We start from the raw sequence: 22,452 nt of genomic DNA, 5'->3' as shown, positions 1-22,452 counted from the left end.
GCAGGCTAAGATAATGGTGCCCAACCCTGAGACAGCTATCCTGCATGTTTTAGATGTCTCTGTTCCTCCAAACCCGTTTCAAATGTTTACATGACCTCCTCTGCACACCATAAGTGCTGTTAAGCCTCATTTATGTCAAGTGTACACCAGCAAGTAAATACCTATTGCAGGTCAGAGGTCACTGAGGACTAAGGTTGGGATGCGCAGATATAAGTAAATAAGCAATGAGGAAAAAAATAAACTGAAACACAAATGAAACCTAAAGTTTCAACACTCGCATATCATGACACTTGCAGGCCTTGTGTAAATTCTTTGCTAGAAAGCAGTTCCCATTTAGTCTAATTGGTCCATCATTTTTACTGTAAGAAGTTAGGAGGGTTTTTTGCATATGCTGCCAATGTTCGGGGGGAAAGGTAAAGGTTAGATAACTATGAATTTGAAAAGTTAGATTTTCCTAGTTTGAGTTTATCTTGGGTCTAATTGTATGTTAAAATGAGCCATCATATATCCCCTCTTGTCCTTGCAAAGAGGGGATATAGATGTGATATCTTCAGCAGTCTTTGGGCGAGAGAGGGTCAGTTCGTCACAGGACAACACAGACATATACAGGACAAATAACCATGGATGCACACACACACATACAGAAAATATGATAAAGCAAATAACCTGACCTAAGGGAGAAATTGCATGCGATTTAAACCCACGATCTTCTTGTTTGAAGGCATCAACCACCGTGCGCCACTGTGCTACCCGCTGTTGATATGAGGATCAGACAATGCTGAAAAGAGTAGCTAATTAAAATGCAGTTGTTGTACAAATGTGCAGCCGCCTCAGTTCAGTGCGCTGTCAACAGCAGAAGTGAACTTATTCCCAGCACTGAAGCAGACATTGGATCTCGCCGCATCATTTGTCACAGATGCAGCTCTCAACCCTTTTAATCAGCATTCCAAAACTTGAATACCCTCCTCTGGCTATTCCATTGCTTAGACTTCGCATTCTGCTCACTCTACCTGGAGCATATCCTCTGAATAGCATGAAATGCAGCTTCCCAGAGGGGGTATTTAGAAACCGAAATAAAAGTCAGAGCTTTTCTATGTTCTGCAAAAACACAAAAAGGGAACAAGAAGAGCTTTCCCAGCGGCACAGAGCACCTTGGTGGTGGTGAACAATAGTTGGATTTTTCTGTGCCTGTCCTCTCTGCTGCCCAAACTTTATTCTCTCACAAACTGATTATCTTGCTGCCACAGTGTTCCGAACATTTCTCCGTGTCTCAGCCCTCGTAAAACATAAGGTGATCAATCAGATGAGGTTCATGTGTTTTATGACGAACTTCAAGGAAGTTGGACACAATAAACTTTGAATCTATATAACTTAGAAATAATTATAGTAACAATATTCAGAAAAAGGTCCAGAGATTTTTATATATATATATATATATATATATATATATATATATATATATATATATATATATATATACACATATTTATTTAAATATAAATAGAAGTCTTGTGAAGCTTTGTAGAGTCTTTGCCAGCAACAGCAAAATAAAGTTTTTGAACTTTTACATTTTACACCATCTTTTCTCCCTCTTGTCGACATTAAATTATGGTTTTTACTGTTGGATATTCCATATCCATCCATTGTCTATTTTCCACTTAACTCCTTTTTACATTTAGGATATTTGGAACAGTGCTGTTTACAGAAAAGCAATTTCCAGAAATGCAGGAGTCCATCATTTATTCTATTTAGCAACAACATAACAGGTTGCAAGACTTTCATCTATCATCAAACATACAATGCTTTCATTTGCTGCTTTTATTGAGTTAATGTAGCCCAAAGTGCTTCTCAGCCAGAACATTTGAGGCTGCTCAGGCCCACACTGACGCTTTCATATGGCTTTAAGAACAAGTTCAGCAATAGACTTAACGTAATATAAAGGTGGTTGCACTAAAATGTAAGTATGCACACGCGCACATCTGGTCAGAAAACACTCATTCAACCTAAGACTTAAAGCCACCCACAGTTGTCTTTTACTCGTCAGCTTCTCGTGTAAGTGGACAATTTGAGTGTTTCTTCTCCCTTTAATTAATAAGTGCCCCTGTTATTATCATAGTCGCACCCATTGCTTACAGGAAGGAAAAAGTATTTCCTTTACAACTTATAAAAAAAACACGAGCATAGGTGGAGACAGCACACATCTGACCTGGACACAAAGCTGCAGTAAAGTCACAGCCCTGAGTTTGCGGTCGTTTCACTAAAAGAAGCTTCTGAATGTTATTTGTTTTTTAGCACATGCGCTCAGATTCGTTCGCCTTATTTGCATGTGTATGTGTCCGTGTGAAGGGTTGAGACTTGAGTTTAATAGCAACCTTGATGCTGTGCTCACAGAGGCCTCTGAAGTTGCTTCCACTCCATCAAGTCAGTGTGTGGTTGCCTGGCAACCGAGGGTCCGGCGTTCCCGAGCGGCGTTGTTTGTTCCCTGCGAATGATCTGCCGGAGAGAGGGAAGACGGGCAGAGGTGAGGATGAGTGTAGGAAAGACACAAATTGGTAAATGGAAGACGCAGCCTCAGGGGCCCCCCGAATCAATGCCTGAGCAAACGGGCTTTGTCTGTCTCTCTCCGCCAGACGCCATCTTTCCCTCTGCTGGATGGCTCTCATCCCTCTGCCATCTTCTTTAATCTTATTTTTAGCTTTAAATATATAAAAAGTACTCATCATCAACTAATTTTGGAACATTTTTACTTCAAAATGTTTTTTATTTCCCTTAAATTATTCAAAACTGTGACTCCTCAGTCCACAGGCTATTGACTCAACAATTCATCTGTCTCCTGCTATGCATTGCAAGCTGTATTTCCCTATTCTGTATGCATTAATACATTTATTAAAAATCTTATAAATGGAGCTTAATGCAACGCATACAGAAACACACATTACACAAAAATCTCATTTAACTTGGATTGAGCATATTTTATATCAGCGACTTTTAAAGTTGTTTTTTTTTAAACTCTGCTAGTGTTTCTGTGCTTCACAGTCCTTTAATAAAGAGATACCTCATAGCATCAACTAAAAGGCAAACAATCATTTTGGTATTATAAAACTGCTGACATTTATTGACCCATATTTGTCCAGTTTTTACTCTCGTTTTGTGGTTTACCTTGATCTGATCTAAAAATCAAAAGGAACTGGGATTTGTAACTGCACAGTCTGGCAAAAAAAAGCACAATAAGATTTCTTTTTCTTGATATCCAAGTTATTGAGCACTATAATCGCTGCCTTGTCAAGAAAAACTTACATGTGAATGAAATCTTGCCTAGAAGTGTTGCAAACTTGTGGGCTCATGTGCAAATCACCCAAAACATCTTACTAGTTTGGGGTTTGGGTACACATTTCATTAAAAGTGGCCTAATCAAAGGTTTTAAGATTGAGATGCTGCATGTGACTTTAAACAGGTCATTCAATTCTGCAAAGAAGAGTGGCCGGATTTCCTCCACAGCCATGTTATTTATTCATTGCCAGCTTTTCCAAATGGTTGATTTAAACTTTTGCTGCCATCGGTGGCAGAACCGGTTATTAGTTTCAGAAGAAGTAAAGCACACAGACAGTCGTGTGGCGGAAAGTAAAAGAGCACACTCAACAATCTTATGAAGGTGACTACTACAAATGAGAGTTGCAAAGCTGCCAGCAGCACGTTTGTAAGGCAGCCGACAGCAGAACAGGAAGTCAGTGTAATTAACCAGTAAAGATAGTCTTGTTGGACGCATCCTGCTCGATAAAATGCATCACTCTCAAAAAGGTAAATCAGAAAAGGTGAACCAAACCCGTGATGCAGTGAAATTGTGTGTTTTTTTTTTTTTGTCAAGATGATCTTCGTGTGAGAATCTCATGGCCTACACCTCGAGGCAGCAGGTGAGATATTCCCTTTTCCCGTCATTCAGTTCAGCTTATTGTCACGCATCGATTACAACCGTCATGTCATCCAGATAAATCTAATCTATCTAATTCATGTATGCATACCTAGGTCAACTTAATAAAAAATGAACCAATTCTAAGAGGTTTCAGTAAATAGTTGCATGATGTTCATTATGAATTACAAATTATTTTGAAATAACTAGTAACTGAGTTAAAGTTTCAGTTTGGAAAACGATTAATTGACTTTTTGGTCAATAAAATTAACAGTTGCAAACTTCTCAGTTGTAATAAGAAACACAATTTAGGTATCAAGAAAAAGTAATTACTCCATCGGTTCGATAAATAAAGAAATGGTCAAATTTCAAGTGATGAAAAGATTTTTTTGTTGAAATGTTTTCATGAATTGTTTGAATCCTGCATCACCTGTAAAAGACAGATTTAGGGGACTTTTGAAAATGAGATACTATTCTGTATAGATTGTTAAAGAAATTTAACCATTTTAAAACAATACATTTTATTATACTGCAAATTTATTTGTTTAACATTTTTTCTTTATATATCCAACTGACTGAACCATGTTCTTCAAGGATATAAATATGTTTGACTTTAATAAACCTTATGTATATTGCATCTAGTCTAGGAGAACTGGCTCCACAGGCATGCAAGGTTTTATGCCAATTGCCTCTTATTTTGCTGGAAGTTTTTTATTAAATCTTTAATATTTAGGTTCCCGTACTGTGAGGCTAGCGCACATCCCATCTGTCAAACCTTCTTGTGTGGCTTCACAAAGAAATGAAATGGCTTTATATGAGCAATATCTCTCATGCAGTATGTAGTGTGAGAAATAAAATGGGCCTCTGCTGACTTTCACAAGGCAAACCAAAAATAACTGTGGCTTGACCAAGTCATTCCACGAGTCGGGCAAATGACAACAACAATCAAAACGGATTCATTCCCAGTGAGGCGCCGTGTGGAAAATGCATAGTTTTCTTTCGTTGCGAGCTCTGTTCCAGCTGTATGACATCAGCGCATGTCTTCACGACTTTGTGAAACCTCAGATTCACCGTTGGGCATGCTGACATTTGGGTAGACGTTATGAAAGTGTTGCACTGAACTCAGCACTTTTTTTTTTTTCCTCCCCTTTAGAGCAGAAAGTTAATAGATCCTGACAGATCTTGTTATGCAGTTGTTGAGACAAAATCAATTTGTTAAGACTGGTTCCAGCAGAGTAAGCTTCAAAGCAAACAGTGAGTGCACAGTGAAGCATGAGCGCCTACCTGGCATTTCTGCTTCAGTTCAACTCACATTAGCTCCCAGATGTAACCAGTAGGGGTGGAGAACACACACACACACACACGCACGCACACACACAAAGCCTCTCAAAGGACACAATGTACTCAACACTATAACCTGCTCTTTGTGTCCTTTTTACTTCTTCCCCCTTCCTTAACCTAATTATATCTGTCCTTTCCATTCCTTCTTTGCACTGCAGCACTGGCGTTTTCACCGCCACTAATGACACGGTGTGATCTCCGCAGAGTCCCAAGCCAGCGAGCTGGGGTCACATATGCTCTATATCATCAGCTGAACACTTCCATATGGAAGCTATGCCACCTATGCCAGGATCCGACACAAGCAGAGTGCCCATGCAGGACGTGGGAGAGAAGCATGGCGAGATTGACTGAGGGAATAAACAAGAAAAGAAACGCAGAGAAAGACGTGCAGACAGGGGGGAAAGGGAACGGTAAGGAAATGAAGAAAGGCAAACGTAGAGAGAAGGAGCAGACGGGAAGATGACAGCCAATTAAAGATAAAACACGGAGAGAGGGAGTGTGATGGAGGAAGAATGCACACCAGATCTATTTTTTTTTTTCCCTCTGTCTGGCTTTGGCAAGAAGAAGTCATAAACAGGAAAGTCTAAACTGAAGAGGTATACTACTGCTTGCCTCAAGCCAGACTTTTCAGAATGTTTTCCTTTCAGTCGGATATTTAAATCACTGCGTTGAGCCAAAGTTGACATTGTCTGCCCTGTCATGTCGAGTGTAAATGCTGGTTAACCTGTTGACTTGCACCTTTCATTTTCCCTGAAGCAACTTTAAAGATTTGTATTTTGCAGACACTTGTTGCTTAAGTTTGTTTTAGGTTACTCGGCTGTCATTCATCCAAAGCTCTTTAAATTTACTGCCAAAGCAGGGCGGCTAAATCGAAGGCTGGGACAGAAAGACTAGGCCGAGCCTTTACTACATCTTTGTTTTCTACTTCTTAGCCATTTTGTCACAGATTTGCTATATGATTCAATCTTTAACAAGCATCAGCTGTCAGAGAGCCTCACGTTTGACTAATTTAGAGAAAAGTTATTTTTTTCATTCAATGGTTAAAAGGTGCCCGGGACTTTTGTGGCTGTAAAACAAGCCATCAGCCCTCCACTATCATGCTGACAATGCTTGTGCCAAGTTTTTTTTCACTTTGTTTTCCCCATTATGCCACTGTGCTTTGTGGTCAACAGCTAACCAAAAAACAACAACATTCTTCTGAAAAAAAATCGTAGATTTTCTTCAGTCTGTCACAAATACAAAAAAAACACGTATACCTCTTCAAATTAAGTTTAAGTACTGCTCCCACACAGCTCTAAAGCTGCTAATTAGTTGTTTTTTTATATATATATTTATTACTATGTTGTGACAGAGTGTATGCTGCTGTGCTAATAGTGACAACTGCTATCTAACAACATCAGTAGTCATGCTAACTAGTCTGTGTATTCACCGCAGGCTGCATGTAGCAGAGAGCAAGATGGAGGGGTGAGCAACACGTAAACGAGCCTGATGGACAGGGCCAAGACATTCCTCCTGGTTCTGATTGGTGGTTTCAGCCTGGGTATAATTGTCCAGATTAAAGTAGCAACAGAGAGAAGGCAGAGGAGCATCATTTTCTCACGCATAAGCCGTCACTACATAAGCTTTAATATAAATACAGGTTACCTACTTTGTTACAGCTTCAAAGTAGTTTTAGTTTTTTTTTTCTTAGCATTTTAAAACCACTTTCAGTATCACAGCTCAATTTAACCCTGGTTTCAAATTATCTAGATGTAGTGACATTGCTTTGAACACTGATTAGGAGCCCAGAACAACAACTGAGAGTTTACTTTAGATGTAGGTATTTTACAGTAACTAGGCCACATGTGGCCCTTTACAGGTGCCTAAAAAGATAAATAAACATGTTATGCTATATTGTGACACACATTACATAACAGTCACCCATTGGAACATGATGAAATAATGACGAAGCAGTGTGGGAGGAGTTTTCCACAAAGGTGAAGAGAAAAGTTTTTTAAGCAAGATAAGATCAAAGAAAGTATTGGAGGGATCAGATTCACTCTAATCATTAATGCGGACTATGTAAATGAGCAACACGTGAAACTAGTACGATCCACAAAGAGTTTTATGTCAGTACCAGTCATGTTTAAATGTGAGTGGTTGCCGCAAGGAAAAGAGTTTCAAAAACCCGAGATAGCAAGATAATTACTCCTTTATCCTGGAATAATGACTGAAATATATTTGTAGCGGGTTTGTTGCTTCCATACATAAATGTGCACACCTTTAAACTAATATTCTTTTGAGTCACAATTTCGTCTTGTAATCTCAAGAATAACTAATGTGACGCTGAGTTGATGAGGATGAACAGGAGAATACAAAGCCAGACAAGTAGCTTGTCATGCAGATGTGTTGAAGATGTGAGAATCCCTTCCTTCCAGTTTTCAACCCATCACACAGAAAAAAAATAAAAAAATAAAAAATCAAGCCTGTTAACTCTGGAGCTCACACCGACGTTGGATATATATGACACAACTGTGATGCCAGACTGAGACACACGAAAACGTACAGATACACACCCACAGTTACATGCAAGTAAAACCACAGTGTGTGACTCTGTATTGTGGTGTTTGCAGCATGACAGAGAGAAAACTCACAGTCAGAGACAGCAGTGTGCGATAGCTGTTCCTCCAGGGGTGACATATGGTTTAGAGTGCTATAGGGGGGCAGAACAGCTTGTGGATACATTTGTGCATTACAGGAGGTATGCAGCCCATAACACTGAGAGCATAGTAACACGATCAACCATTGAATATGGGACAAATACAACGACAAATACATTGCAAAGTAGCAAAGTTATCCCCACCACTTAGTTACCTTTATTTACTTATACATTTAGTTTCCAATGGGACAACTTTGGGATGCTGATAACCGTATCAAAATGCATTTCATTTCGTTTTTTAGAAGTGACTTATGTTTGACAGTTACACGCTGTATCTGTAACCATTTTCATTCTTATTAAAGTGCAACAATGAGCACACGTTACACAGTGACACATGAAATTTTAAATGATGGCAATGTATCCCTGTCACAAAAATCACTATCAGAGGACTGATTGATTTCCATCTTTTAGGACAACTCTCCCCTCAGTTTGAAATGTCCTATTTCAGCTATATCTGCATTACAGAGGAGTAATTCTAACGCGAGCCTAAAAAGTATTTTACCTAAAGTTCAAGTCTCAAGTCTGTGTTAATCGAAATTTTTCAGGTCAGAATATTGCCTTACAGTTTGCCTGTAACACAGCATTCTTACAGGGAGTTAAATTAGATCAATAAATTTAACTGATGAACAAATGTATCTTTTGGAAACAAAGCTATTCATCTTGTAAAAAGTTACTGATTGTTGAGTTACTTTAAGATGATTAGCATAGATGATTAGCCCAAAGCTTGGTGTCCAATGGTGGTGTTGGTGTCGGATAGATGGCGTTCTGTCCGAATTTTGGATTTTGCAAAGATGTGATTTATTTTGACTTGTTTTTTTTTATTTGATCTTTCTTAAGTACTGCAACCTGCAAATAATGTGATATTTTCTCTGGTGTATAATTACATCATTTTCCCAAATTAAATCAGATTAAACAGCCTTTTTACCTCCTTGAAATTGAGCTATTCTTCCTTGAGTGCATTGAATGCTTAGTGACAAACTGCGAATGTTATGTACTTGATGCAACTGTTTACATTCTGCATTACCCTTCTTGTGTAGTTGTTTTTATGTTGAGATTTAAGTCGAGAGGCAGCCTGCTCTCCTAATCAGAGACCATATTGGAGCATGTCTGTGTTTGTGTCTGTTCTTGTATGTGGAAGCAGCCAAACACGTGGTCCACACACGCTCTCACTCGCACACGCAAACATGCAAACACAGCATGGACTGCAGATGTACAGAACTTGCAGCAGGCCAACAGACAAATACCAACATGTGTCATGTTCTTTGGGTTGGACACTTTCAAATCTCGCTCACTTTCAGACAAACTCAGCCTGCCTTTGAGAATCATGGCTCGTGGTGAATCAGTGAGTGGACATATAATGCTATAGCAAAGTCTCATTTGGAAACATACCTGTCCTTGAATTCCCCGGTCCTTCACCATGGAAACCAGGGGGAAGCAGGGAGATGGTGTGTGAAAGTGTGCTTGTGCCTGTGTAAGAGCTGGCATGCACAAGAGAGAAAAAAAAAAGCATAAGAGTGTATGCAGGTAAGGAAATGCTTGCACCTTGCAGTCCTCACTTCATTTTTAATACCTGGTTGTTCTCATTAAATCTGAGTAAAGAGAGATTTTGAAGATGTACAAGATAAATAGAGTTAAATTTTGGTTAAATGGATACAAAGAACAAATGGCTTTTAATATTGTGATAAAAAGTTGCAGCTCTGCCAGCATTAATCATTTTCTCAAGGGACCTTAAATGAACCATGGCAACAACTTGATAGCAAATCAAAAGATCGAGCGTCTAAGTGGTGAGCTCAGCCTGACCCAGTCCTCAGCAGCTAAAGCAATACAAACGATGTATTTAAAAGTGGCAGTCAGAAGTCCCGGTGAATTTTTAATGATCGCTCTGTTTGAAATTTTGAACAAGCTCTAATTGAGTCATGATTTTTTCATGGAGGCCCCCTGGAATCTTCCAGAACTGCTGATTGTTTCTCCCACATTGAGCAAACATTCGCAGCAGGGAGGGTGGGGGGAAATGAGGCCATGACAGGCAAAATTTCCAACAGTTTCATCCTCGCTTGCTTAAAACATAATTCAAAAAGGTAATGTTCTATCTTAATATTAATACATACAACATGATGAGGAAGAATCTCAGACATGTCAGACATTCTGGAAAGACTGTCCTCATTTAAAACTGGTTAGGTAACTTCAGCACGTCGAACTTCACTTCAGATTTTCAGAAATTAAGATAAAAAATATTTCAAGGTTATAGCGCCCTGATAGAAGTCAGATTTAAGGACTTAAATTTGTTGCTAATCTCTTGGTTTCTTGTCCAATGTTGTCTGTGAAAATTTACAAAGGCAGTAATAGTTAAATCTTTGAGAGAGTTCCCATTATTAACTGTATGAATCATAAGCAGTACAGATTAATGCAGATTAATGTAAAGGAGTACACAACCAGCCAAACTCTGTTTCAAAATAGTATAAATTATACAACTAAAACGTCACAAAGTTTAGGTTTTGTGCATTTTGAATGATAATTTTTCATATTTTGTGTTTCCAAGCAGCAGTGCTGGTTTTGTCACCAGATAATCCACCTGTCGTCTTAGTTTCCAGCTCCCTATGTGGATTTATCACGACCGTAATAGTAATCTGGAATATTTAATTAGAAAAAAAAAAACATTGTGAGAATAATGACTCATCCAGAAGAGAGGATACACGTGTTTGTTTTTGTTATTTTAATTCCATGTGTAAAGAGTCATCACAGAAATTCAGCAGAATTATATAGTCTCTCTCCACACCAAAGCAAAACAAGAACGGCTGGATTTTGCCACTGTTGGTGGCTTCTGATAAAATGACCACCTGGTATTCAAACAGTGTCAGTGGTGTGTGTTTGTTACCTTTTAGTTTTGCTGTGTTTTTTAATGTTTCTCGTTTTATAGTCGGAGCACAGCATGCCAATTCAGACCCCTCTTCACCTGAAGGACTGTCTTTACTAGAGAATGTGGACACAATCATGATCAACTTTAGATTGGCAGACATTTTGTTCCAGACTTAAGTACTTCTTCAGGTTAAAGCATGCAGCAGACTTGGATTTTCTCCTGAGATGGAACAGGACTAACCCTGCAAGTCTTAACCACCAGTATTATTAATAGTCTCACTGGCTTAGGATTTATATAAATGGCAAATTGGCTGTTCTGATAAATCATGAATAATTTATGCATAAAAGAAGAATCTACTTTAGTCTTTAAATTCATAAGAGTTGTAAGGAATCCTTGATTTGCTGTTTTCCCCATCAAATAAATATGACTTGACAAAGGAGCCTATTTATTTTAGCTAGTGGTCAATAGGCCCATATTTATCTTCTCTCCAGTTACGACAATATCCTTTTTCCATGATTTGAGATTTTCCTCTCTCTGATTAAAGGTTGTATTTTTCTTAATTTTTAGTGGGAAATTATGCTAATTATTTTACGGCTTTTTGCAGCATTGTTACAATCATTATCTTATGGCACTTCCACAGACAGTGCAGCTATACATGCTTGAAACCTATTATGCTTCCTTGAACAAGCTAGGTTAGGTCTGTAGGCTATACAAAACATGGTCATTACATGTAATATACAAAATCATTCTCAGATATTGAGATTTCACCAGATCAGTTCTGACCATTTTGAGCTCATTTATGAATTTGCCGTGTTAGCGCTATGTCACGATGATGCAGATAAGCTGCTGTTGACAAAGTCTTCCCATCTCAGTGTTTACATTTGCCCCTCAAACACCTGAAAATAAATGGCTACAACAAGCAGATCGACAGTGGTACAATCATATCTCTGATCCTGAAGCAGATTCAGAAGCAAGTGGAGCCTCCTGATCAACCATCAAGCCACAACCACTGAAGGATGAAACACTGCGGCTCTGATGCACATTTATATCACCATTATTTCAGCACAGATGTTTTTTGTTTTTTTTCCCCCACAAATACTACGTTTTTTTTTTTTATATACGAGTATATTTATGAGATTAGAGGAGAAGCACTCATCTCAACACATAAAAATAAATACATTCAGATGATGTTGGAAATGTCCGACACAACACATTGTCATCGTGTGCAGGTTTGTGACGATGATGAACAGTAGGGCCAGAACTTTCCTTCAGTTGAAGTATTTAACAAATCTTGCAGTGTACTGTTGGCAGTTTTCAATCGACTCCTCAAACTGATTTGCCAAAACTACAACTTTCTTTGGCAATTTTGCAGGGACATTGTAAGCAAAAATAAAATGAAGCCACGCAGCTCTGTTCTCCATGACTGAGAAAATACATGGACATAAGCTGTGTATTGGAGCAGACAAAACATTTTTCTTTACCAGCAACCATTGTACAGCAGTAAGACCGGCAGAACAAATGTAGCGTTGCCTCCACTTGAGTTGCCTGGTGAAGGTTTAGGGTTTGGCTTAGGACTACTACGTAAAAAGAATAAAAAATAAAAATAAAATAAAAAATTGTGGCAACAATTTAATGGTCTCTGAAACAGGTAGTTCAGCAGACACCAGCAGAACATTTACTTATTCCCAAAAAAACAGCTGGAGCAGTAGATCCCCACTTGGATGTACAGAAAAATGCATAAAGTGAATTTTGCATAACAGTGAACCTTTTAAGAGAAACATTCTACATGAAGTTAAAGCAGGAGAGCTGTAGGATTCTGAACTGAGCCTTGCTTCAACCATCAACAATAAATTGTGCACTGCTAAAGTCAAGCCGCATCTATTGCTTCCCAGGTTCAGGTGTCCATCCCTTCCCCTCCCCTTTCCACACTTAATTTATATTACAGGTGTAAAGCAGTCTCTGCTTTGCTAAAGGTCTCCTCCAAACCCCTCAGGGCCACAGTTCTCCTTGGCTTGCAATAATTTATGAACAGCGTTGCTAGGTTTTATGAGACAGGAGTGTCAAGTTTGCGATACCTTTATCTATTCTGGACACGTACTCCGACTGTCTAAAATATAGATCAAAGATTGTGCCCAGGGTTTAGATTAAGACAAAGGACTCAAGAAAATTTGATTTGAATTCTTTGTTTAGCCTATCCTTGACTACAAAAGGAAAAAAAAATGTGTATGGTTGTAGGGTTGTGTGAGATTTTGAAAATGCTACCTACTTTCAGAAATAAGACGTCAAGCCTGCAGGGTGATCATTAGACCAGGAAAAAGCCATGGACCATCTTTCAGCGCCGTGTGAAGACAAGAAGCCTGACAGAGCTGAGATCTCTCTTCTCTGCCTCTCAATGTCACACCAAATCTGCTCCATCCCTGGTGCATTTTCTTTTTGTCTCATCTCATTTTCCTCCTCAAGCCTCCCATCGTTTTTGTCAGGCTGTTTGTCCGCACGGCTCTGTCTTTTTTTTTTTTTTCCCCCCCAGCATCTACAGAACATCCGAAGAAAGCCACATGAGACAACCCGGCACAACGTATGATCCGAGCAGAGGCCACACATCATACAGCCCAGGAAGATATTTGTTCTCTTTCAATACATAAGGGCAACACCATTACACTGCTTAGGGCTATCCATCACCTTCCACTCTCATCCTGCGCTCAGTAACATTTCTCTTTCAACTTCTTGGAGGTCACAGAGAAAGAGGAACAGAGTGAGCCATCTCGGCGTTACCTGGTATTTTCGCCGGCTGCTGGGATTTGCAAGGCTGAGCAGCAATATGATGGAAAAGGCTGCCATTTCTGCAAGAACAGACCAAAGGTCAAACTAATACACTGCTGTCTGAGAACAAACACTCAGGTGTCGCCAAGCACAGGTTAAAGACATAGCAGGACAGCGAGTACAGGTGCCCTCAGTGGTTGCGCAACAGGAAAAGTTAGTTCAAAGACTCCCCACTGCTTACACAACAGACATCTCAGACCTCTGTGCTGTCTGTAACCGCGTTACGCCGCTTCAATGCACCGCTGTAGGAACATGTTCATTTTTTAAAAGAAGCCGGCGATTGCCTTTAGCTTCCACAGAAAAAAGTTTGGAGGTGTACATTTTCAGAGAGCAAGTTAATTATGATGTCCTAGGGACCCTGTTAGCACCTTATATTGGAGGTGTTTTTAGTCTGAGTTGTTTTTGTGTCAGAGAATGCACCAAAGTTCCAGGAATTAGTCATTTCTACAACCAATCTGGGTTTACATTTGATCCACAAACTCATAATTCATAATGCAGCACTACTGATGCTCAGAAAACAGGCTTTTTACATAGATGTACATTCACAGAGAACATATATATCCAAGTCTGACCATCATGACACAACACTAAGGTGGAATGGTCTTGTATCTTACAGATAACGACACTGATTTCCACAGAATATAAACCATAACCAAGTGAAATGTTTCTGGCTATAAGAAGCCGGATTTATTTAGATGCATGTAAGTATATGTCAAAATCATGCAGTTTAAAGTAATTTTCTTTAGTATTGTCAGTATACATTATCTTCCTGCTGGTTTTAAAAAAGCTCAGTGAGGTGTTCCTGCTTTATTTCAGTGCATCTTAATTTAATTTGAAAATGCAATATCCACTTCTAATCAGCTCTTTTTACCATCATACCATAAACTGCATGAAGTGAAAAGAATTTGCCGTCTAAAGTAACCCGATTTTGTAAATTGACCACAACTGTTTGTAATTTAATCTCAGTATAAATCTAGTCGTTCTGCAAAGAGCTCAGAGATTTACTAGAGAACATTAGGGAATAAAGATCTTCATGAAGATCAGGGAACACAGCGGACTGGTCAGGGGCAAAGTTTTGGCAGGGCTAGCTTATAAAACAATATGCCAAGCTTTGATTATGTCAAGGAACACCGTTAAGTTTAATCCTTCGGATATGAAAAGAGGGTGACATGAGTGGGAACCTATCAAGACACGACCCAAACAAACGAGAGGGACAACAAGAGCATTAATCAGAGAAGCAGTCACGAAGCCTGTGGCACTTCTGGGAAAGCTGCAGAGACCCCAAGATGTGGCTTGAGAGTCCATTGATAGGAATGTTATTAGTTGTGAGCACCATAAATATGACCTGCATGGAAGAGAGATAAGAACAAAACTATTGCTGAAAGGAAGCCTTAAGAAAGCCTGTTTGCTGTCATTTAGGGAACAGAGCAAACATGTAAACGAAGATTAAACCGAAACGCAACATTTTTTTATTTTTAAACCAAGATGCAAAATACTATGTGCAACACTGAACATTAATTTGAATATGTTGTTTTCTCATGCAACATGGTAGTAGCAGAATTACAGACAGGGAAACTAAAGGGTGAAACCCTTACCTCAAAAAATACGGAGGATCAGAATTGACAAAGATAAAAGCAGAATATATATATATATATATATATATATATATATATATATATATATATATATATATATATATATATATATATATATATATATATATATATATATATATATATATCGAAGCCATGTTTAATTAATTTTGTAAAGTTTAAGCAGTAAACTTGCCAAACATGTCTAGTAACTAGCAATCAAACAGAATTGATTATTGATTAATTCTTAATTTCTACTCAACAAATCAGCTCTTATGTTTTTGGAACTCAATTGTGATTTTTTTCCCCCTTCTTAAGTAATGTGTCCTGAAAAACAAAAGTATTTGCTTGTCACATTGATTTTCAATGAAGTTTTGTCTCAGATTAATGAATGAAGATTAATAAATTCTGATCGAGTTTTAACTGCATTACAGCTTCATAAATTTCTCACTAAATCCCTGATTTAGCTGTGGCCCATGAAACAAACCTCTCACTGAATAAATTGTGGTCGTCTTCAAAAGTGCTCTTGAGCAGAGTCAAGGTTGAGCATCTGCCGCTTGCCAACAGATTGAAACAGAGGAAGTATACAGATTATAAAATAAAAAGAATTTCATGGCTTAGTGAGGTTAGTATTTACGAGAACTCAGTGCTGCACAATGTGGAACATAACGGTAAAATATAATAAACAATCAGCAGGCGTTTTGAGTTTTATAGAATTGTGCTTCCACAGACAATCCCAGAAGCAGCTGGCTAACAAATGGATAAATCTACATTGAGCAAATGAGATCGGCATTAAATCAAGTCATATTCTAGAAAAATGTTGCAGGTAAGAATTACTAATCAAAGCTGACATTTGTCTGGTGTCAAAGCCCTTTATCTGCTCTCATGACAATGATGCTTACATGCAATTTCTGCCCCAACACACAGAGGTGTTTTTCCCAGAAATCTCAGGGGCTCTCTCTCTCTCACACACACACACACACACCAGCTGCATCATTATTTCTTGTCCTGTTAGCTCTTCTGCTCCTCTTTGTCCCACTGCAGTTCATCATCTCAGCAAACAACTTTGAAATATCAACTCAGGCTCATCATAAGGAAAACATTCTTTGCTGTACTTAAAGTAAAACTTTTGTTTTCCACAGTAACAAAAGTCAAAAGGAGGGAAGTGAATTACAGCCCGCATGTAGTCCTTCTACCATGAACAAGGCTTTGATCATCGTTTTAAAACTAAATAATAAAACAAGATCTGGTACACAAGTTACCAGCACAACACCAGAGTCCCAAAAAGAAAATGTTTCAACCTCATCTTTAGAGCATCACAGAGGTCACTTCAGTCATAAAGCTGGCATCAAAGCAGGACAGCTCTAATGCAAGTTTTTCTTTTTTTTTTTTTTTTTTTTTTACAGCCACAATAACCATTCAAATAAAGTAAGCATTATAACCCCTACTTTTTTAAAAATCTAATTATTTTCTGGATAAATGAAAGAATAAAAATTACAAATCTAATTTTGAATTTTGGAGCAAAGAAAAACTTTTTTTTATTACAAGAAAATAATCATGAATGAAAACAAGAAGCATGCAGCCTAGTGACAAAAAGAAAGCAAGCATGCTGCAAATGATTGAACCAGTAAATACCTGTGCCAGAAATAAAGTATTTTTTTCCACTGTGGCAAGAAGTGATGCAAGTCCAGTAAAACGGTTTCTAGTACATTGTCGTAAACTGACTTGTATCCCAGCTACCAGCTGAAAATATATTTCCTTCTCTGGCAAGGAAACATGGTCAGTAGATACTGTTGACTAAACTGTCCCTTGTCCAAAGCAAACCAAAGCCTGCTTTTGTTTTATTATGCAACAAGAAAATTTGCATATCTGAAGAGCAAAAGTGCTTTTTATAACAAAATGAGCAACAACATGTGAGCATTTTTAATTATCAGAGACATTACTAACACAAAGCTGATGGATAATGGTTAAATAACTTCATGACATTTACAACTCATGTTCAGAAAGAGTCACAAACATACTTCAGTTCTTTATGATTACAAAATAAAAGAAAATGTTGAGAACAAAACTATGTGCCAAAACAGCAAAACTCACTCATCTGGGTCTTTTATACGAGTTGGCTGGTCCAGACTTTTATTTTGAAGCTCAAACAATGATGGTGAATTGTAATACTAATCAAAGTTAATAATCATTTAATGTATGAAAGCATAAAATGTAGAAAAGTACTTTTAAAATAATAATAATAATAATAATAGTTGCAAGCCCAACCTTTGAAGAAAATAACCCAGCACACATTCAAGTCAATAAAAGAGTAGCTCAGACTGGATTGCTCCCAACACTGCAGCTAATTATTACATAATGCTACAAAATATAGGCATGTTTTATTTAAAGTAATTCATCACATGTATTTTCCACATTTCAACTTTTCAAATTTCCCAAAAGTTCATATGTTAAGACTCACTTTATAACTTTCACACTTTTCAACTATGGCAAATTGCTGTTTTGATAAATATCCAAGCCACACTCAAATACGTTTGCGAAATTGCTTTAAATACAAAAATGTACATTTCTAATTTTTAGTGACAGTTTAAGTCACAAATGCCAGAGCGTTTGACATCTCTTCTATAAAATGTTTCCATCTGAGTTGTTCATGTGTAAACACAGAGGCTCTAGAGGTTGTGAGTTTGAAGCCAGACAGGGATCTAAATTACCAGCTCTAACCAGACTGTTTTTTCCCCCCGTCAAACCTCACTGACCTTTTCAGGACACTCTCAGCCAGGCTTGCAGCTGTTCTTCCAAACAATATCAAGAACATACGTGCTCCACATGTGTGTGTGTGTGTGCGTGTGTGTGCGTGTGTTTTCAACTGGAGCTGGCCTGGTTTTCCATGCATTGTTTTCATACGAGTTCCCCGTAGTCCTCAGTGCAAGAGCACACCAGAAATGTTTGCTGTTTACGCGTGAGAAAACACAGCAGTGACACACTAACGTGCATTAGTTAGAATGTGCACTACCTGCAAGCGTCTGCATTGCCCAATAAACAGCTGCAGGATTTGAGGAGAACAGCAAAAATTAAACATCCGCATAGAAACAGAGCCCCGCATTCTTCAGCTCCAACATCAGGCTAATGGGGCATTATTATGTTGCCGTGCAGACATGGACGTTATGATAAATGCAAGTTCTGTGGGTGCTGCTATTGTTTAGTATTTTACACATGGCGTGTTTAGAGACCCTCACTGTCTAAGCTAATGACACTTTGAACTTGTGAACCTGGAGCGAGGATTAACAGCTGACCTTAGAGCAGCAGAGTCTGGGAAACCATAATTAAGGTTGATTAAAGAACATTCCTGGCTTCTGTTTCTGCATGTTAAGTGAGCTGTGGAGGTAGTAAGAGACCTGTGCCCCTATCAAATGAGCAATTTCAAAGCAGTGCATGAATTATGTGTTCTCCTAAAAAAAAAAAAAAAAAATGCTAAACGGCGCCACTCTGAGGTATTCACTCGCAGTGAGTTGGCATGAATTAAGGCAAAAACATATGTGGCTCTAACACAAACTGAGTTGCTGAAGTTGGGATTTATTGTGCAAGGCAAAATGATCGGAGAGGAAAAAACCTGAATTCTTTGGGAAGCCAACCATTCATTACTGCAATTATCCCTATGGCATCCATGGTATAATTAGCCGAAGCAGGCAGCAGAGAATCTATAAATACAGGAGACTAAACAACAGTAAACAAAGGGACAACCGCAACCAGAAGCTTCTCGCATCAGACTTCAGCCCTTTCCCACAAACCCAAGCAGCAACAGCAGCATCAGCGCCAACGGTGACAGCAATGACAGCAGCAGAAGCTAACTCAGCAATCGGAGCCACACAATTAAACTTGGCTTAAACTTACCTTGCTCCAGAGGACTGTTTGCATGGATGACGTCTGTTTCTATCAAACACACAAAGTGGGTTCTCTGATTTTACTTTTGCTGCTGAAGTATCTGTTTTCTGTTTAATGTATCTGATCGAATTGAATGCATGCCAGTTTTGAGATTCTGGCAATTCTACAATGAAAAATGTATGAGAGAGAGAGAGGAAAAAAAAAAAAAAAAGCCACCACATCATGCAAACTGCCTCTAGAGATATGCCTAAAATAATCAGGTCCAATTCATCAAAGTCATAAGGCCTCCTTATCACCACCTTAATCTTTAGATGCCGCCATAAAATTGCTACCAGATTAAAGTCAGGACTTTGACTAGGGCATTCTGCAATGTTAACATGTTTTAGAGCCAAGAGAAAGATTTTGACAAGATCAAAAGATTTCTTCAAATCCAATTCTCAAAAAGCTATGAATAATTTTGGGGTCAATTGTGTAACAAGTAAGTGTCAGACTTACAAAACAACTGGAGTCACAAAAAAAAAAAACATGTCTCTGGTCCAAGGAGTATTACTTAGTTCCTGCATGAATTTGTCATCACACATTGTGTTTATTGGCAAATGTCTACACATTCTTCAGTAGTAAATGGAGTCCAGCTGTTAGCTAATACTCTATCATGATTTAGCTACAATAAGACACATTAACCCAAACAGTCTAATTATCTATCAAAATAAAATGGTCTCAATATCTCAAAAATCTAAAGGACAAATATCACCTTTCCACTGAGCAATTTCTATCCACAAAAAATAAGCATGTTTCATTCATCATCTGAAAAAGAAAATGGCTCGACTGCTACACTATGGAGATTGTGATTTTTATGTTGAAAACAACGTTCCCTTTTTATGTCCTGCATTGGCCAATCACAGATATTGCCCGTGTGAAAAACGTTGAAAAGATATAAATATTCCAGTGAGAATAGCTTCATATTCTCATGTCTTTACACTGCCGGATATAAAGAGGTGATGCAGTCATATGGTAATAATTTACTGCAGAAAAATGAAGGTATTCTATCCCGCTACAGTGCAAAGTTTCAGAAAGAGGTCTACATTTTAAAACGCATTCATTGACTGGAAGAGATAGTGGTATAACAGAGACTTTACCTATTCCCCAGCAGTCCCAAAGAGTCAGATCCTTAGGATAACTTCATCAGCATGTCTTCCTTTCATGCAGTAAGGCTTGCATTATCATAATTAACATCTGGTAAAACAAACAAAAAAAAACCTTTTAATAATTGTCATACATGACCAAATAGCATAATGACAAACATGCTTTTCCCATTTGACCGCTTATCGTTTCATTACAAACAAACCACGGCCACATCATATTGCACCATTTAGACACAAATCAAAGCAGGCAATCTCGTTTATTTTTTCATGAAGTTCATGCTGTGAATTCCTGGCATGACTTCACAGATAAACAGCCTGGTTTTCTCTTTCAGTGGATTATATGTGTCAATGGCAGAGTTGTTGCTGCTCAAAAGGTTGCAGGTTGTGTGCAGTTTGCAAGGAGGTGGGGGTTGTTTGTTCGGTTACCGAATCCTCCATCTTCATCACATCCGTCTGTTCCACGCGTTTTGTCATTCCCTTAATGTTCTCCTGCTAAATGCATTCTGCGGGTCAAGGTTAATTTACTCTTCCCTGCTAACATGAAACTATGAATTTTAAAAGATAACCAAACTGGCTTCTGTCAGATGATTTAGTACTCAGAACACGACAGCTTTTTTGTTTTTTATTTAATAGCTAATGACTGCGAGGAGGAGTCATAAACTTAATTTGGCAAAATTAGCAGAATGGTATAATTTATGGCAGAACCGACAGCTGAAAACATTAACTTCTGCAGCAAAGCTGTCCTGCAGGAAACATGCTTAAGCTGTCTGTCAGCTTCGTGCAGACATTTTATGATGTTTTTATTGCCGCCGTCATAAACGGTGCATGACTTCAAGAATATATTTAAGAATCTTCATCCAGAATCAGAACAATGAAGCTCAGATGGAAAAAAAATAGCCTAAACATAACTCTTGAAGTTCATATCGCTTCCCATTAAGCAGTGAATTATTCACACGTAGCAGTTCACACTACAGCAGAAGCTCCCATTTGAGTTTTGTTTGTAGAGTTCTGGTTTGGCGAGGTTAATGACATTACTCTGACAGCTCACACCTACTCAACGACGTTGCGTGGTCGGCTCGGTCTCTGAGAAAGTGCCTTCAAACCCACAAGCATATGAAATGTAAAAGATTATACAGCAAAACTTCAGAAAGGTTTTTTTTTTTTATTAGAATGCATGTTGAACACAACACTTCAGGCATCCCAGGGTTCATTTCATCAAAATGTGTCGGTATAGGTAGCCATGTTTAAACTAATGATAATTACAGAGAGAAAGAGAAACGTACAGTATAAAGATAGAGCAATTTCATTGAGTTTCTAGGCTAGCTATTAATGAATAAATATGAAACTTGGAAAAAAGCTTCTTTTTTTTTAAATAAACTAATGAACCAGTTCTTAATTTACAAATTAAATAATTGTCCGTTCAATGTGTCAGCAGTTAAAAAAAAAGGTCCAAAATAAGGTAACCTTCCCTGAAATCAAGCTCCTGATAGACATGTAATTTACATAATGAATAAAGCATAGTCTATCTCCTCAGATATAACCTGTTGAGGCAGGCTTAAGCGAAAAACTTTGTCCAATTATTTTTCATAAAAATGTTGAAAAATCAGTGAACAGAAGCAACATTTGTCAACAGATGTCCAAGCTCCTAAAAACTCACAAAGCACATTTATTTTATACTTTTATTGGGCAAAATACCCAAGAGGCTGCATTAAACCCTTTATTTAAATCTTAGTGAAAGTTTTCCATATTGTAGGTTTACATGGGGCCAAGTGTGCACCGCCTTTGTGTTGAATCCACCTATTGCTACCAGACGTGTGAATGTTTGTGTGCGTTTCTGAGCTCAGCAACAGACTGACAGTGCGTCCTGGATTCTCATCTGTTAATCCCTGGAGACAGATAGCCTTAGGTTTCACCCGGTGCAGAAAATGGATGGATGGTGTAATTGATTTTTATTTTTTTTTAAACGACTTACAATAGACGTCTCGATCATTTAAATTTACGTAAGAAATTTCCCTGAGTTCTAAAAAAACAGAAACACTTTGATTTATTCAATTTTTTTTTCTGCAGTCTGAATCTGTATGCAAAGCTTTTCCTGTCCTGGTGGCTGTCAGGTTTTACTTTCTCTTTAATAGCACAAAGCCATGACCCAAAACTTTAGGAGATTAATAAAATACACACTTGAGCGTGAACATGTGGTGTCTGCAGAGAGGCAA

The 22,452-nt window shown here is 38.2% G+C and overlaps 1 long non-coding RNA gene across 1 annotated transcript; it reads right to left on the bottom strand.

The window, feature by feature from the left end:
• Positions 1 to 1,723: 1,723 nt before the first annotated feature.
• Positions 1,724 to 20,450, bottom strand: LOC106920871 (uncharacterized). Its single transcript, XR_015764370.1, has 2 exons — positions 20,234 to 20,450; positions 1,724 to 2,493 (listed from the first exon to the last, which is right to left on the bottom strand). It is a non-coding gene; the product is annotated as an uncharacterized LOC106920871 (long non-coding RNA).
• Positions 20,451 to 22,452: the final 2,002 nt, after the last annotated feature.

The sequence above is a fragment of the Poecilia mexicana genome, unplaced genomic scaffold, assembly GCF_051168715.1.
Source record: "Poecilia mexicana isolate PSO_F unplaced genomic scaffold, ASM5116871v1 scaffold_10, whole genome shotgun sequence".
In the NCBI taxonomy this organism is placed as follows: domain Eukaryota; kingdom Metazoa; phylum Chordata; class Actinopteri; order Cyprinodontiformes; family Poeciliidae; genus Poecilia; species Poecilia mexicana.
This window is presented reverse-complemented; position numbering and strand designations above follow the sequence as displayed.